This window comes from Chionomys nivalis, chromosome 16, assembly GCF_950005125.1.
Source record: "Chionomys nivalis chromosome 16, mChiNiv1.1, whole genome shotgun sequence".
Taxonomy (NCBI): domain Eukaryota; kingdom Metazoa; phylum Chordata; class Mammalia; order Rodentia; family Cricetidae; genus Chionomys; species Chionomys nivalis.
In genome coordinates, this window is record NC_080101.1 from 52,168,518 (window position 1) to 52,184,254 (window position 15,737).

General features: G+C 42.9%; 1 protein-coding gene across 1 annotated transcript in view; it reads left to right on the forward strand.

The window, feature by feature from the left end:
- The first annotated feature begins 3,825 nt into the window (after positions 1-3,825).
- Positions 3,826-15,737, forward strand: part of Kcnb2 (potassium voltage-gated channel subfamily B member 2) — a 419,924-nt gene continuing 408,012 nt past the window's right edge. The window contains exon 1 of the mRNA XM_057791190.1: positions 3,826-4,119. The gene's annotated coding sequence lies outside the window, so the exon portion shown is untranslated. The remainder of the gene's footprint in view (positions 4,120-15,737) is intronic.

The following is a 15,737-nucleotide window of genomic DNA, read 5'->3' on the forward strand; positions in this document are numbered from 1 at the left end:
TAAAGATTAAAAATGAGTTAAGAAGCAATATGAAAACTTGTCTGACTTTTCAGCGACATTATGTTACATTTTCCTTTGAAGAACAAATTGAGAAAATGGAAATTTATACACGGAAGAGGTGCAGCCATATGAGGATAATGGGTGCGGGAGTTTCTGCAATCAGTTGGAGCCAAAGCTCTGTGCTTTGTGAGAATTCTGCCTTTGCAACTGGTGCACAATGCCTTATTCTCTCTAACCCATTCTGGAGTGAGTAACCCCCAGTAAGCAGAATCACATCACATACCCTATCCTGAAACTGTTTTCATATACATATCTGCAGCTGAATGGGTAACTAACCCCTAGCACCTTGCTTCCCAGAAAATGGAGATGACAGCATTGCAATTGGGCTAGCGATCATTCTCGTGATAGAAAAATGGATTTAAATTTCTCAAATCTAACCAAAGTTAAGGGTAATTTATTTTACTTAAAGAGTTTATTTTTAGTTTGTATGTGTTAGTGTTTTTTTCTATGTGTGTTTATGTGCACAGTGCACATGCCTGGTGCCCTCTAAGGCAAGAAGAAGCTATTGGATCCCCTGGAACTGAAATTATAGCTAGTTGTGAGTTGCTTTGCGGATGCAGAGAATTGGGTCTTCTGGAAAAGTGGCAAGCGCTGTTTAACTTCTGAGATCTTTCCAGACCAAAATAAACACTCTTGACTCTCCCATCTTAGAGGACGATTCTGTGTGGCCCACTTTAAGGCAAATATTTTTGAACAATTATTTACCAAATAATTAAGTTCATGCTAATGTATTCAATAGTATTGCTGATAAAGGACTAACAAAGGGAATTTTTATAATAATTTTCTACCTTTTTATTGTTTTATTTATTTATATTTTTACATATCAATCCCAGTTCCACCTCTGGCTCCTGTCCTCCCACTCTTCCCACTTTGCTCCTATCTCATTCCCCATTTGCTCAAAAGTGAGGGTAAGGCTTTCCCTGGGGAAGTCAACTGAGTCTGTCCCAGCATCTCACTGAGGGAGGAACAAGCCTCCCCCGCCCCCCACCTATGCTGAGCAAGATATCTTTCCATACAGAACGGGCTCCACAAAGTCAAATCACACTTTAGAGTTAGATCCTGGTCCCACTGCCAGTGGTCCCATATACTGTCCAAGCCACGCCATTGGTATCTGTATTCAGGGGGGCCTAGTGGGTTCTATGCAGGTTACCCAGTTGTTAGTCTGGAGTCAGTGATCTTCCACTAGCTTGGGTCAGCTGATTCTGTGGGTTTCCTCATCATGGTCTTAACCCTTGATTCTTATTTTCTCTCCTCCCTCACTTCAGGTGTAGTCCGGGAGTTGTTTCTGGAAGAGGGTTCCAGCTTCTCTGGGGTTGTGGACTCCAGGCTGGCTATCCTTTGCTTTATGTCTGGTATCTACTCATGAGTGAGTACAGATTATATTTGGCTTTCTGGGTCTGGGTTACCTCACGGAGGATTTTTTTTTCTAGAACCTTCCATTTGCCTGCAAATTTAAAGGTCATTTTAAGTGTATAAAATGTTCATCGTGCTGTTGAAGTTTCAATATATCCAAAATAAAATTTAAAATGTCTTCCTAAACTTAATGTCTTCTATAGATTCCATTCAAATGACAAATATTGAATGGAAAAAAGACTGTGCAATGAATGTTTGCTGAATAAATATGTGGCATTGGATTCCACCGAAGGCTTAAAATAAGATATGCTTAAATCATTCCTGGGGGAGCTTGTGGTTTACGACGATACGGTGAAGTACGCATATGTCATAAAAGCAGACGGGACCCCGTGTCTCTTTAAAAAGCTGGAGCAGTGTGCGCTGCATGTCTAAGAGGAGGGTCACTGAAAAGTTAAGAGTCTGAAATGGGCCTGGAAAAGGCTGTGGTAGTTTGGATCTGAGAGGCAGTAAAGAATAGTCTAGAAGTAAAGAAACACAGGACCCACTGCCATAGCTGTGCAGGCGCAGTGATGGCTTCAAGGTTGTTCTTGGAGTCGAGCTGTCTGCGAGAAATGTAAACTATATGGGAAGGCTGAGGGCAGGGGAGCGCACTTCCTGCAAAGTCTGGGACACGTGGCGCTGGAGCTTGGGAACGGGCCAGGACTGTGATAAAGGTTTTAGAATCCAGGCATTCTCTTCTTGGTGCGCACACTTCAGAAGTCGCAATGAGAGAAAAACGGGAGCCAAGGGAGATTTCTTGTTGGAGGGTGATGGAGTTACAACAATCATTTCCCAGAGGCAGCATCCAGCAAGTTTGAACAGTTCAAAAAAGTGCTCAGCACAAGGTCAGATCTACAGAGGCAGGAATTTAAGACACAGAATTCCGGAAGGCTACGCCAGCTCATGCACATAGGACTAAATGGGATGTATTTTAAACCTAGTATCTAGATATTCGTGTCAAAAGTAATGTTGGGGTCCCAACTTTGAATATATTCCCATATCCTGGGTTCTTTTAGAAACAAAGGGTGCTTTAAGTTACGTGTTTTCCGGACAGACACACAACTGTTTTGACTGCTTTATTTTCTACCCATCAAGGTCCACCTAAGTCAGGAACCTGCAGAGCCCAGCAGTTTGGTTCAAATTCATTGTATTTATTACACCTCTAAGTTGGGGAGGGGCCTGGGGTATCCACCGTGTGACCCTTTTACTAAGGGAGATCTTGGCATAGTTTTCCAGCCAGTAAATAGATTACTAAACCAAGCAAGCCAGGGTATGAACAGCGCCCCCGTGGGAAGGAAGAGTCAAAGCTGCCTCCCATCTAGCTTGATTCTCGAACACAGAAAAGCCTTTTGACTTCCACTAGGTAGGGATGGTCCCAAGTGCGGCTGGAGAATCCCGAAGTGGATTCACATTCCACCTGGGCTTCCATCTGTTCTGAAGCTTATGGGAAACTACTCTGGGGCTCATCCTTCAGGAGCCATTTGTCCTCGCCCCAGTTCCCCATAGTGGATAAGGGAGCCCAGGTTCTGGTCGCTTAGGGGTCCCGCAGCAGGAGAGCAAAGCAGCTGGAAAAGAGAAGGACCGGGAAATCCGTGAAGCTCCGAGAGCGTCTCGGCGGAGCGTCCCAGGGTTTTCCCAGCCGCGTGCTTGCAGTGGCCGCGGGGTTGCGGACCCCTTGCGGGTGCAGCTGAGTGGTAGCCACGAGGAGAGGCAGGTGGGTGTGGAGCCTAGATCAAGGCAGCGGCGGGAGCAGAGGGAGGATCCCCGTGAGGTGTGGGCGGTGCCCGATCGCCCGCGCCCCGGCCGCGCCCTGGGCACCGGGGGCGCTGTCGCTTGCCGAGCGCACAGCTCCAGCGCCGGGAGGCCGAGCCTGGCGTTACCCCGAGGTGCCGGGCCAGCTGCGCAGCCCGGCCGCCCACCCCGGGAGCCGCGATTGCCTGGGAGCTGCGGGAGGAGGCGACACAGAAAAAGAGAGAGGCGGCGGCGGCCGCTCAGCCCGCGGGTGCGCGGAGCGCGGGAGGCGGAGCGCAAGGCTGGGTGGCCGCGGGCGAGTGTGCGCGCCCGACCGGAGAGCTGCGGGGCGGAGGACCCGCTTCCCGAGCGCCCCGCCTGGCCTCTCGCGCGCAGCTAGTGCCACTGCTGCACAGACACACACCCACCGAGCGCGACCGAGCACCCGCCGCCCCCGCCGGCAGCCGCCGCGCCTCGGGCAGCGGGATCCAGAGCCAAGTCCAGGGCTGGCTCGGCGCGCAGAGCACCGCTTGATTTTTTTTTCCCTCTTCACTCCAGCCCTCTCTGATCTGGGCGGCGGTGACGGCGGCAGGGGGATGGGGGCTCCACGCGGAGAAAAGGGGTGACGATCGAGGAAGATTATTGTTCTTTTTAAAGGATGCCTTCGTTTCCTCCAAATGAGTCTTTTGTGAGCCTTCTTACTAGAGACTGTGAACCGGAGTGAGGGATGTAAAGAGAGAAGGAAAGCCACCAGGAGCTTCAGCCAGAGGGGAGACCCTCCTCTCGTTGGAGGGGAGGGGGATTTCCAGCGACACATCACTGACTAAAGGACCTTTGCAGGAGAGGAGCCCTCCGAGGGAGCGGGGACTCCCACCTCCCTTTGTGGCACAGGAGCTAGAACTGCTGCCGAGTGGAGCAAGGGTCTGTGGGAGCTAGGTAAGTGGCCGGGGCATTGCTGCTCCCCAAGAGCTCTGCTTTAGAGATGCTTCGCCTTGACAGCCTAGCCAGACTTGAGTTGCTAAAGGAACTGGAAACTGCCATATGGCTCCTAGTGGGCTTACATACAAAACTGACTGGATTGTTAGCCCTGACTGGTTATTAACGCAAGGCTTCTTCGTGGTGGGGGAAGACAGGCAAGTGTGAGCCCCGGACAAGCCTATATTGACCAAAAGGATGAGAACTGTTGTATGTAGGAGAGGATCCCCTGTTGCCTTCCGTTCTTCCTGTCCCTTTGTTGATAAATGCACACTCGCGCACATACACGCACTTGTCGGACTAGACTTGGGGAGTGTGATTATCTCCGTTGTGTGCACCATCCTTAGAACACAGAGACATGCATGTCTATTATTCCTCGATGGTGAGCGGTCTTGGTTCCCAGGAGCTAACTAGAACAGGTCTCTAAGGAAAGCGCTCCAAGGCTGTTTCCAAGACGCTCAGCCAAGGGGACTTGGCAATGCAGTTGACCTGAGTGGCACCCAGCATTTGCCTCATCATCTGCTCCTGACCCTAGTCAAGATAGTATCCTGCCATCCATTTTCTCAGATAGGAGCATTTATTTGTATCCATTCATAAAAAGTATCAATGTGCAGTGTGCATAAACATGCCATTTATACCACATTTATGACTGCACAAGTGTTTTAGCAGTAAAGAGTAACACAGATAAGACTAAATACTGGGAGATTTTAATATGCACCGGCGGGCATTGGGCTAATTGCATGCAGGTTCAACACTCCATCTAATCAAGTCATAATGTCAATATTTTAAATAGCGCTTCACATTTTTAGTTTTTCATATTGATTGGTTTGGGGGTTTGTTGACAATCTGATATTTTTCGAGCCCATCCCAAAAGAGAAGTAAATATTTTTGCTGTTACTGTTTTTAAATGCCTAGCATTGTGTGGGACAGACACATCTTGGTTATTTTTCAGTGCTAGCGCATTGCATAGACTCAGCAAATAATAGACTGTGGTCAAATGTCTCAAGTCCTACCTGCCAGTACAGAATGACTCACAGGAAAGAATCTGAAAAAAAAGTAACATGTTAAAATTGTTCATATCATAAAGTTGTGTTTATTTCACTCTAGATACATGAGCAGAGTGCGTCAATAAATATAAAATTGTCCCCCACTTATCTTTTAATATGTGACTAAAACACATAGATATCTAGACTACAGAGTTCTTTGTTATTAAAGTAACCAGAACTTAAACAGTTCAGTAGTTTGGCCCATTATGCATGGAACTGTGTATTTTTTAGTTTTGCTGCTTTGCGTGTTGTTTTTAGTGTATGGCTTATTGAGTAGTTTCAAAGACTCTCTGAAAATACTGAAGGTCCAAAATGAGAATAAGTGCCAATGGGCCAGGCCACTTCAAAGCATTTATATGCACCCACAAAGTCAAGCCTGTGGTCTGCTCCTTCATGGACGGCCATCCTTTGCAGAGCTGTTGTTGATCACAAGCAGGATTCTGTCTTACACACTCCTCTTTTTCTGGCACTACTCAGACTTTGGAGACAGGAATGAAGCACTTGGCAGTTCTCCTTGCTTGCTTTCTCCTTCAGCCTTCACCTTCTCTTCGAAGCCTGGTGTCTGTCCCCAAGTCTCCCTCTTACACCAATCCCTACACACAGGTTATAGAAAACGACTCTACTGCCTGCCACTTGGCGTTTTCCTCTTCATCCTGGGTTCCCAACCTCTTGTTTCCCCCTTTCCTAAAGAGAACCAATCTGTGCATTACTTGAAAGTGTTTCCAAATCCGCTTTCACCCCTAACCCACAGTTAGTTCTCCAAGCATGTTTGTTTACCGGCAATGCAGAATGGCTGGGAGAAATGATCATTTTAAGCATCCTTGCTGATGCCACAAGGGAATGGGAGCTTCGCCTGCACTTCTAAGATGTTCAAGAATGAGATTGCTAGACAAAATGAAACTGCAAGATGTGGGTTCAATCACATTTCTTGGCAGCTTAAAGGCATATCTGATCAGATTTTTGTTAGGCTTGTCTAAATGCTTAAAAATGTCTAAGTCTGTGGAGCACTGAAAAGTAGTTTGTTTATTGAGGGGAAAAAATGTGTGGCTTTTTTGAACTGCTGTTGTCGAGAGATCACTGCACAGTCTACATCTTATAGAAGTAGATCATATTCCTGGCAACCTAGGAAGCAAGCGAAAATATATTTCATTTCATCCCAGCGCATGTTTTTTCTTTGATTAATTTCTTGAAATTTAACATCTCTTATAGACTAGTTACTAGGGAAATTTCTTACATTGATAGAAAATTTTCCCATGTGTATTCTAAGGTAGACAGATAAGGTTAAGATAGTCTGTTTATTTCTGAATATTCTTTAGGGTTCTCTTAGATCCATGTAGTCATCAAGTGGGATTTGCATAAAAACATGATACCTGCTAATTCCACAAGGCCTTCCGAGGCAGGCAAAGCATGGATGGATTGCATGTGAGATCGTTGAAGTTCACGAGTATTTTTAAGGTAAGAATGTATGGTCATGTCCCTCCCAGGGTGATAAAATAAACTTATAGAGTAGAGCAATTTGGAGACTTTTAAAGCCATGTACCACAAGTGTCTTAACAGTCTAGATCTGTAGCCCATTCTTATTTATTGCTTATTGTTTCCCTTCCATCATATATTAAAGTGTAGTTTAATTCATCATCAAAGTGTAGTTTCTAAGGAAGAAAGTCAAATTTGTCAGAAAAAAGTTTCCTTGACTCGTGTGTGGCAAACCCTGCAGTAGCCTCTTTAAAATGCCTTTCTCACAGGCTGACTTGGGCCTGCTTTTACTCTGTGATTTAATATCATAATGAGGTTCGCTAACTTGTTTGTTAATTGGTATAAGACTTATTGTGCATCGGAAGAATGCTGGACCAGAACGGAACACGTGTCAGGTGCTTGGAAGGCAGTACCCGTCCTGTGTTTTAGAGCAGAAGGGGACAAAGCAGAGACAAAACTTCCGCAGTCTTTGTTGAGGAATCTCAGTTTCAGATCAAAATGGCAGATTTCTCGCATGCAGAAACACATTGCGCAATTTCATGCTTAACAAGCTAATCAAAGCAAACTCATGAATGAGATCATGAAAATTTGTCACAGGCTATGAATTTAGGACTTGCCAAAAAACCCTATCGTTAACAACACTAAAATTTTGCTAAATGTTTAATTTTAGACTTGGAATACTTGTGAATAGTTCAGAATATTCATTTTGTCTTCTTTAAACAAATAAAATGATTGCAATAACCCACACTTACTTGAGCCAGGTGCTGTCTTAAGCATAATGCAAAAACTTCTTTATTCTTACCCTCACCTCATTAAGAAACCGTAAGTAATGCCCTTCATACACAGACATGAAATCTAATATTCATAGGTGTTCCTTAACCAGAGCCACACAGGAAGGAAATGGAGGAGTCTCTTTAAACTCAGTATTTTGGGTTCAGGAACACTGTGACCCACTTTGATATTAGGGACTGTTGAGAAGGATGACCCTCGACAGAATAAGAAGCGCGTTTTCACTTCTAGATTTTCTGCATCTTCTCTACAGAGGGCATGGTGCTATGGATAAAGAGAAGCTTGGGAAAAACCAAAGGGAGGGGTATTTTATTTATTTAATTTAGTTTAAGAACAACCTACCCTACCCCTCCACCTGCCCCCCGCCACCCCCACCCCTCACATAAATGTTAACCATGAATCTGAAAGGGGAAAGTAGTTCAGTTTTAGGCTGACTTTCAAACGGTGGCAACAGGGGTGGGATGGCAAGTGTCGGGGTGGGGGTGGGCAGGAGAGTTGGGGGCGGAAGACAGCTGACATACTAGACCGCACTGTGCTTAGAGTGACCCTTGAACTGGGGTTGGGCAGTGGCTCTATTCCCAGAACGTGCAGAAGATGCAGCGTGGTAGCTCAGGCCTGCGGTCCTAAAGACGACAAGGCCAGGATGGAGGATTTCTGACTAAGCAGCCTAACTCACTTAGCCTGTCTCAAAGGAAAAGAACAGCCTTCCCAAGGGACAATGCGAAAGCTGTCTTCCGGCCTCTGCATGTGTACTCGCACACACATGATACAGTACAGAAAAAATACACATACAGAAAGCTGTCTAACACAGGTGACCTGACTAGGGAGCTGCTCGCAGTCAAATTTTATGTCTAAGTTCTGTGAATTATTTTCGATAAAACGTAGCATTATAGTATTAGCATTATACTATTTTAAAATTCCATTTATCATTTAAAAGAAAATTATTTGAAAATATAGTAGTCATTTATCAGTGTCCTCAGCTTTTACTTTGCTAAATATAAACCCAATATTTAATGGAAATTGAAGCATAGTCTCCTAATAGATTCTTTCTAGTATAGTCTTAGAATGCTTCTGTTTTATTGCATAGCTGATAACTGTAATTGTGGAAGCACAAGCAAAAAAATCTTACTTTGAAATATTTGTCAAGAGCACTTAAATAATATTTGAAGCAAAGTTCTTTCTAAGTAGCCACTGCTTCTGTTTATGTAGAAAATACCATCTGGCTCAAATTTGAAAGATAAAATGATTAAATATTGTTTGCAAGATGTCATTGAATCAAATATTTGGATTCATTTTCATGATTGATTGACACTTTTATTTTTCACACAGATGTGTCTCAGGCTGGGTGACATAGTACATGCAGTTGTCTCTCAAACTACAATTGACTTGTCATATAAAAATTCACTTAAAAACTTACATTTCCCCATAAAAAAAACAGTCTTAAGTGATGTTCAGGTCATCAGACAAAATTAACAAAGTCTTTTAAATCAATAAAATACTTGAAGTACAACACCATTAGTAGTAAAATCCATGACCATTATCTCTAGTAGTGTTCCCAGGGAAGGGCTGGTTTAAATAATGTGTATTGATCTCTCCTTCTGCGATGTCCTGGGGATGCAAAGGTGGATGCAGTACTGTGCAGGCCCACAAGGAGGAGGGAGGCTGGAGAGAGTTGTGCAGGAGGAACTCTGAGCAGAAAGAAGACTTTCTTAGATTGGTCCGGGCAGGGCATTGACTAAGAGACTTGCAAGCCCGTTCTGAGAGCAATGCCTCAGATCCCCCAGGTTTCTCTTCTGCACCGAGTCCTGGGTGAACGAGTGTAAGACATCGTGCATTCTTAGTCCAGAGGCAGAGATATAAATCTCCACAACATACCATAAATGATCTTGGTGGGTGACATGACAATCCAGCTGAGTGGCTGGATCACAGAAGAATCCCACTGTAATAAAATACTGTTTATTTTAATTCCTCCATATATTGAGAGCCATGATTCTGTCCTCAGATCAAGTTCCTCCTCTTTCATAGGCAGTATTTTGCAATACCCCCTTTGCTATCCTGAAATGATATTTATACACAATATAACTTGTCTACATGTATATTTTAAACTAGTATAATTTGTTGTAGAAAATACAAATAAAAGGAATATATCTTTTGGGAAAAATGGCAATATGTATGTATTCAGATGCAGTTGGACAGAAAATAGAATGAAACAGAGCTACTGAAAATGCAGAGGATTCGAAGAGAAGAGATGTCGAAGTAAAATAACTTGGAATACGAACGTACTATTCTCTTGGATAGTGGTAACACTTGTATATTTGTTATTTTAGAGTGACATAAACATTCGCTAACTGACTACTGCACCCTGTAAACAGATGTGGGTGTGTGTAGTAGTGAGCCAGTTAACATGAATAGTGTTACATGGGGTGACACAGTTCCAAAGTGGTGAACAAATCTTGGTGATGTTCCAAATGTGGTAGCTACATTCCTAGAAAATGCCTCTGTAAAATTATGCTGTGCGCTATAGGATTGGTATCCAGTGACATAATGAACAGGGCTTGCTCGTGTAGATGTGCAAAGACATACATGGACATTTGTAGGACGGAGCACAGGGTTTCTGCACATGTGGCCAGGGTTCTTGCATCCCTGGGACTGGTTAGCTCTACAGGACTCCCCCCAAAGGGACTGCATCCTGCTTTTCAGAAGCACTAATTGTCCTTATATTTTCCAGTTAGAGGAAGCTCCTAAGGTTAGAATGCATGGCTGACTCATCTAAAAAGGTGAAATTCTTAAGCTTTTTATTTTATTGTTTAAAGCCTTTTTATTAGTTTGAGAATTTCATGCAACGTATCTTCATTATATTCACGTCCTCCCACAGTTCTCCCAGATCCACCCCCTTTCATTACCCATAATACTCTATCTTCTGCTTCCATTAATCCACTAAGTGTGATTTGACCCACCAGGTTAACATATCTTACCATCTATTCCTTTCTCAGCAGCTATCAGCTCTTCAGAGTGGCGTGGGAATTCATGCCTACCTCTCCTCTCCACGCTGGAATGATTTTTTTCTGGCTTGAGTTTTTGCAGGACAATGGCCTGCTTTTAATCCTCTGACTTCCTATTTGCAACTGTCCTGTTGTATCTGGAAGATACTGTTTCTGTAGTCATCCACAGCCTCTGGCTCTTACAATCTTCCTTCTGCCTCTTCTGATGTGTGTCCCGAGGCTTGAGGGTAGTGAGGTGGTACATGTGCCCTTTAAAAGCTGAGCAATTCATCTGCTCTCGGTTGCGGGTCTCTGGATTAATTATCTTCTACAGAAAGAGGAGCTTCTCTGGTGAGAGTGGAGAGATACACTGGTCTACGAGTAATAAGTCATCAGGGTTCTCACGCTTTTTAGCAAGAAGGTGAGTTTAGTGGTTGGCTAAATAATAAGCAAAGTTGACAACAGAAGATCAAACCAGGGAGTTTGCTAAGCCCTTGAGATATCCCGATAGTGGGAACAATGTGTAAGGCTGACGGGTGGGGCTGCTCCCATAGGAGCTCCCAGAGCTTCATTTCCCACGTGGGCGTGTCAGGCATGCCTTCCCAGATGAAGTGACATCCAAGCTCATTTAAAAAAGATGAGTAAGCATTCCCCAGGTGGAAAAGGAGGCAGAGGGACCAGCATTTGCTAAGCATTGTCAGGAAAAGAGCTAGGCTGGTGATTGGCTCAGGGCTGGCAGCTCTATCTAGGAAGGTGATATCAGAGGAGGATGAAGAATATGAAGACAGGATTAGACATCAGGGTGTTATATGCCATCCTAAAACATCTGGATTTTAGCCCATGGGACAGGCTACTGGGATTGTGAGAAATTACAAACAGAAGCGACACGTTTCCCTTCATGTTTCAGAGGTAATCTCTACACTGGATTTTTGAGGTGGTTGAATTATGAGAGATAAGAGTGGCACCTGGGAGATGAATGGGCTCTTGTGGAATGCAGGCAGGGTAAGATAAAGAACCTACTTTAAACAAGGGTGGGAAGAGGGGAAGATGTTGATTTCTTTTTTTCTTTAAGGTCAGCTTTGAATTTCTTTGACTGTGAAATTCCCTCAAAATCGTCCTTAGCCATGTATGTATTTTCTTTCTGTTCTCTCACTGACCACAATGAGCATCATTTCTTTTGTATATTCCTTGAACTCGCTTTATTTCTTTGCTCATGTCTCAAATACACAAATCTCAAATGATTACTGCCCTAGTTAAGGTTACTCTTGATGTGATGAAACACCATGGCTAACAGCAACTTGGGGAGGGAAGAGTTTATTTGTCTTAGACTTCCACATCACAGTTCATCATTACAGGAGGTAAGGACAGGAATTCAGGCAGAACAGGAACCTGGAAGCAGGAGCTGATGCAGAGAGCATGGAGGGGTGCTGCTTCTTGGCTTACTTACCATGGCTTGCTCAGTCTGTTTTCTTTTAGAACCCAGGACCACCAGTCCAGAGGTAGTCCTACCTACAATGGGGTGGTCCCTTGCACATCAATCACTAATTAAGAGTTTGTTCTACAGGCTTCCTGACAGCCCAATCTTATGGAGACATTTTCTCAGTTGATCCTCTCTCCTCTCCTGTGACTCTAACTTGTGTCAAGTTGACATAAAACTAGTCAGCACAGGTACCTTTGGGATCATCACCAACTTAGGCCTGGGTGATTAGGGAACTGCATTGATGAGATGTTTGCTGACAGGCTGTTATTTTATTCCACTTTTGTATCTGTTGAGATTTGTTTTGTTGCTGAGTATGTGGTCAGTTTTAGAGAAGGTTCCATGAGGTTCTGAGAAGAATCCATATTCTTTTGTGTTTGGGTGGAATATTCTATAGTTGTTCGTTAAGTTCATTTAACTCATAACATCTGTTAGTTCCCTTATATCTCTGTTAATTTTCTGTCTGGCAGACCCGTCCATTGGTGAGAGTGGGGTGTTAAATTCTCCCACTCTTAGTGTGTGGGGTTTGATTTGTGATTTTAACTTTAGTGATGTTTCTTTTAGTATGTGGGTACCCTTGTATTTGGGGCATAGATGTTCGGAATTGAGATTTCAATTTGATTGTTTTTTTTTTTTTTGTGATGAGTAAGGAGTGTCCTTCTCTATCTCTCTTTGTTGATTTTAGTTTGAAATGAATTTTGTTAGATATTAAGATAGTTATACCTGCTTGTTTCTTAGGTACATTTGATTGGAAAATCTTTTCCCAACCCTTTACTCTGAGATAATGTCTGTCTTTGTGGTTGAGGTATGCTTCTTGTATGCAGCAGAAGGCTGGATCCTGTTTTTATACCCACTCTGTTAGCCTGTGTCTTTTTATAGATGAATTGAGTTCATAAGGGATATTAATGATCAGTGATTTTTAATTCCTGTTATTTTTTGATGGTAGTGTGTGTGCTTCCCTTCTTTGAGATTTTCTGGCATGGGATTATCTACTACCTGTGTTTTCATAGATGCAACTAATTTCTTTGTGCTGGAGATTTCCTTCTAGTGTTTTCTGTAGGGTTGGATTTATGCATAAATATTGTATAAATCTAGTTTTGTCTCGGAATATTTTGTTTTATTTATCTATGGTGATTGAAAGTTTTGCTGGGCATGCCAGTCTGGCCTTACATCCATGGTCTCTTAGTGTCTGCATAACGTCTTCCCAGTACCTTTAGGCTCAGAGTCTCTATTGAGAAATCGGGTGTTACTCTGTTGGGTCAGCCTTTATATGTTACTTGACCTTTTTCCTCTGCAACTCTTAATATTCTTTCTCTATCCTGTATATTTAGTGGTCTGATTATTATGTGGCAAGGGGACTTTTTTGGGGGGAGGGTCCAGTCTGTTTGGTGTTCTGCAAGCTTCTTGTATCTCCATAAGCATTTCCTTCTTTAGATTGGGAAATTTTTCTTCTGTGATTTTGTTGAATGTATTTTCTGTGCCTTTGAGCTGAACTTCTTCTTCTATCCCTATTATTCTTAAGTTTGGTCTTTTAATGGTATCCCAGATTTCCTGGGTGTTTCATGTTATGATTTTGTTGGCTTTAATGTTTCCTTGGACTGATGAATCTATTTTCTCTATCCTATCTTCAATGCCAGAGATTCTCTCTTCCTTCTATTCTGTTGGCTACGCTTGCATCTGTAGTTCCTGTTCATTTACCCAGATTTTCCATTTCCAGAATTCCCTCAGTTTGTATTTTCTTTATTGTCTCTATTTCAATTTTCATGTCTTGAACTGTTTTCTTTACTTGTTTGATCTCCCTTTCTTGGTTTTGTTGGCTTTCTTTAATGATTTATTGATTTCTTACTTGTTTTTGTTTATCTGCTCTTCAATTTCTTTAAGGGAATTTTATATTCCTCCTTAAGGGTCTCTATCATCTTCATAAAGTTATATTAAGGCCATTTTCTTCTGCTTCTTCTACACTGGGATGTTCAGGTCTTGCTATTGTAGAACCACTAGGTTCTGGTGGCGGCATATTGCTATTTATTTTGTTGAATGTATTCTTGCACTGGTGGCTGCCCATCTCTTTCTCCAACTGGTGGAGGGGGTGCTTGTGGCTTTGGGGGCCACTGGTGCTATGATGGATGGTTGGTTTTGTTGGCAGAGTGGGACTTGTAGATCACTGGGTACAATGTAGGGTGGTGGTGGTATGTCCTCCTCACAGAAGCCTTGGCTGCAATGAGTCGGGAATATTTTTTTCATTTGGGAAGAGTTTGTGAATTTTTATCACCCAGAACTCCCTGCAGCCTGTCCCTCTTCTTTGGAATCTTGACAATAGTGAGTTCCAGATTTTCAGGTCTTACTTTCCAGACTTCAGCTACTCCTTCTATCTCTGTTATAAACTAGTAATTCCTCCCCAATGCCAGCAGTTACTTGTTAATACCTCATTACAAGTGGTAAGGAGCAAGCACCTCATGCTAACCTTCTAATAATTTCCTTTGGAGTTATAGGCAGGCCCTGAGTTTCTGTAGTTTTGTTAGAACATAGCACAGTCTCCGGCTACTGAGTTCTGTATTGGTTTCCTTGCTGATGGCCATTGTCACAATATTTAGATTTTTGTAAAGGCAACACCTCCTTTCAGGGTACCAATTTCAATTTCAGAGTAAGGTAGAATAATGATAATGGCTGCAAATAACACTGAATGCAGCTATTTAACGTGATGTATGTTTCTCTAACATTTACATAAAGAGCAAAGAGAATGAGGGAAGGAAAATGAAAGGTAAAGAATGAGAGTATCATTAGAGATGGAAGAGGGGATAGCAATAGGTAGACAGAGAGATTGATAGGTAAGTATGTAGGTAGGTAGATAGATGATGGATGGATAGATAGATAGATAGATAGATAGATAGATAGATAGATAGATAATAAATCTCAACTACTTCTTAATACCTTGACTCTGATATGAGACATTTTGGGGGCTATTTCACTCGTGAATATTTTTCAAACAAGGGCAGCCCAGATGGATGAGGGCTGGAAATTAAATCCTTGTCTTAATGGGAGCTTCTCAGTGACAAGTCTCTCACATGAAGGTAATGCATAAATTTAGATGGACACATAACCATCCTGGTTGTAGTCATATTCCTTCAAAATAAATTGGGGGGGAAGAATGGGTGTGACTTCAGCTCAATCACCAGTTAACCAGCACTTTGGATGGCACAACACATACTCCTATCTTCTTCTTGGCTCTCTTCCCAGACCTCTGGCGCATGTTCCTATGGGACACATCTTCCTCTATTCTCTGAAGTCTCACTATTATAAGACTCTAGTATGTAACAGACTCTGACTGGGTGCTTTGGGATAAAGGATGGTAATTATAGCATAGACAAGGAACTAATTCTAATTAAATATTAGGTGTCATCGCTCCTGGAATATATGTAATGTTTCTTACACAAGGACTTTGCTACTGGCTCATATTCCTCTTTGCTCACTTTTCCTTCCTCCAGATCCTTCCTCCTCTCCATCCAGAACTGTACCATGGTTCTTTGTCAAGGAGCCAGTGGATGGCTCCAAAGGTCACAGGTAGCTCATTATGTGGAACATTTTATCTCATGTTTGTCTCGCTTTGACAAGGACACTTGGTTCTAATAGTATAACAATCCACTGTGGGTTGGTTTGTTTTCTTTTTCTTTTCTTTTCTTTTTCTTTTCTTTCCTTCCTCCCTCCCTCCCTCCTTCCCTTCCTTCCTTCCTTTTTCTTTCTTTTTCTTTTTACTTCCTTCCTTTCTCTCTCTCTCTCCCTCCCTCCCTCTCTCTCTCTCTCTTCCTCCTTCCCTCT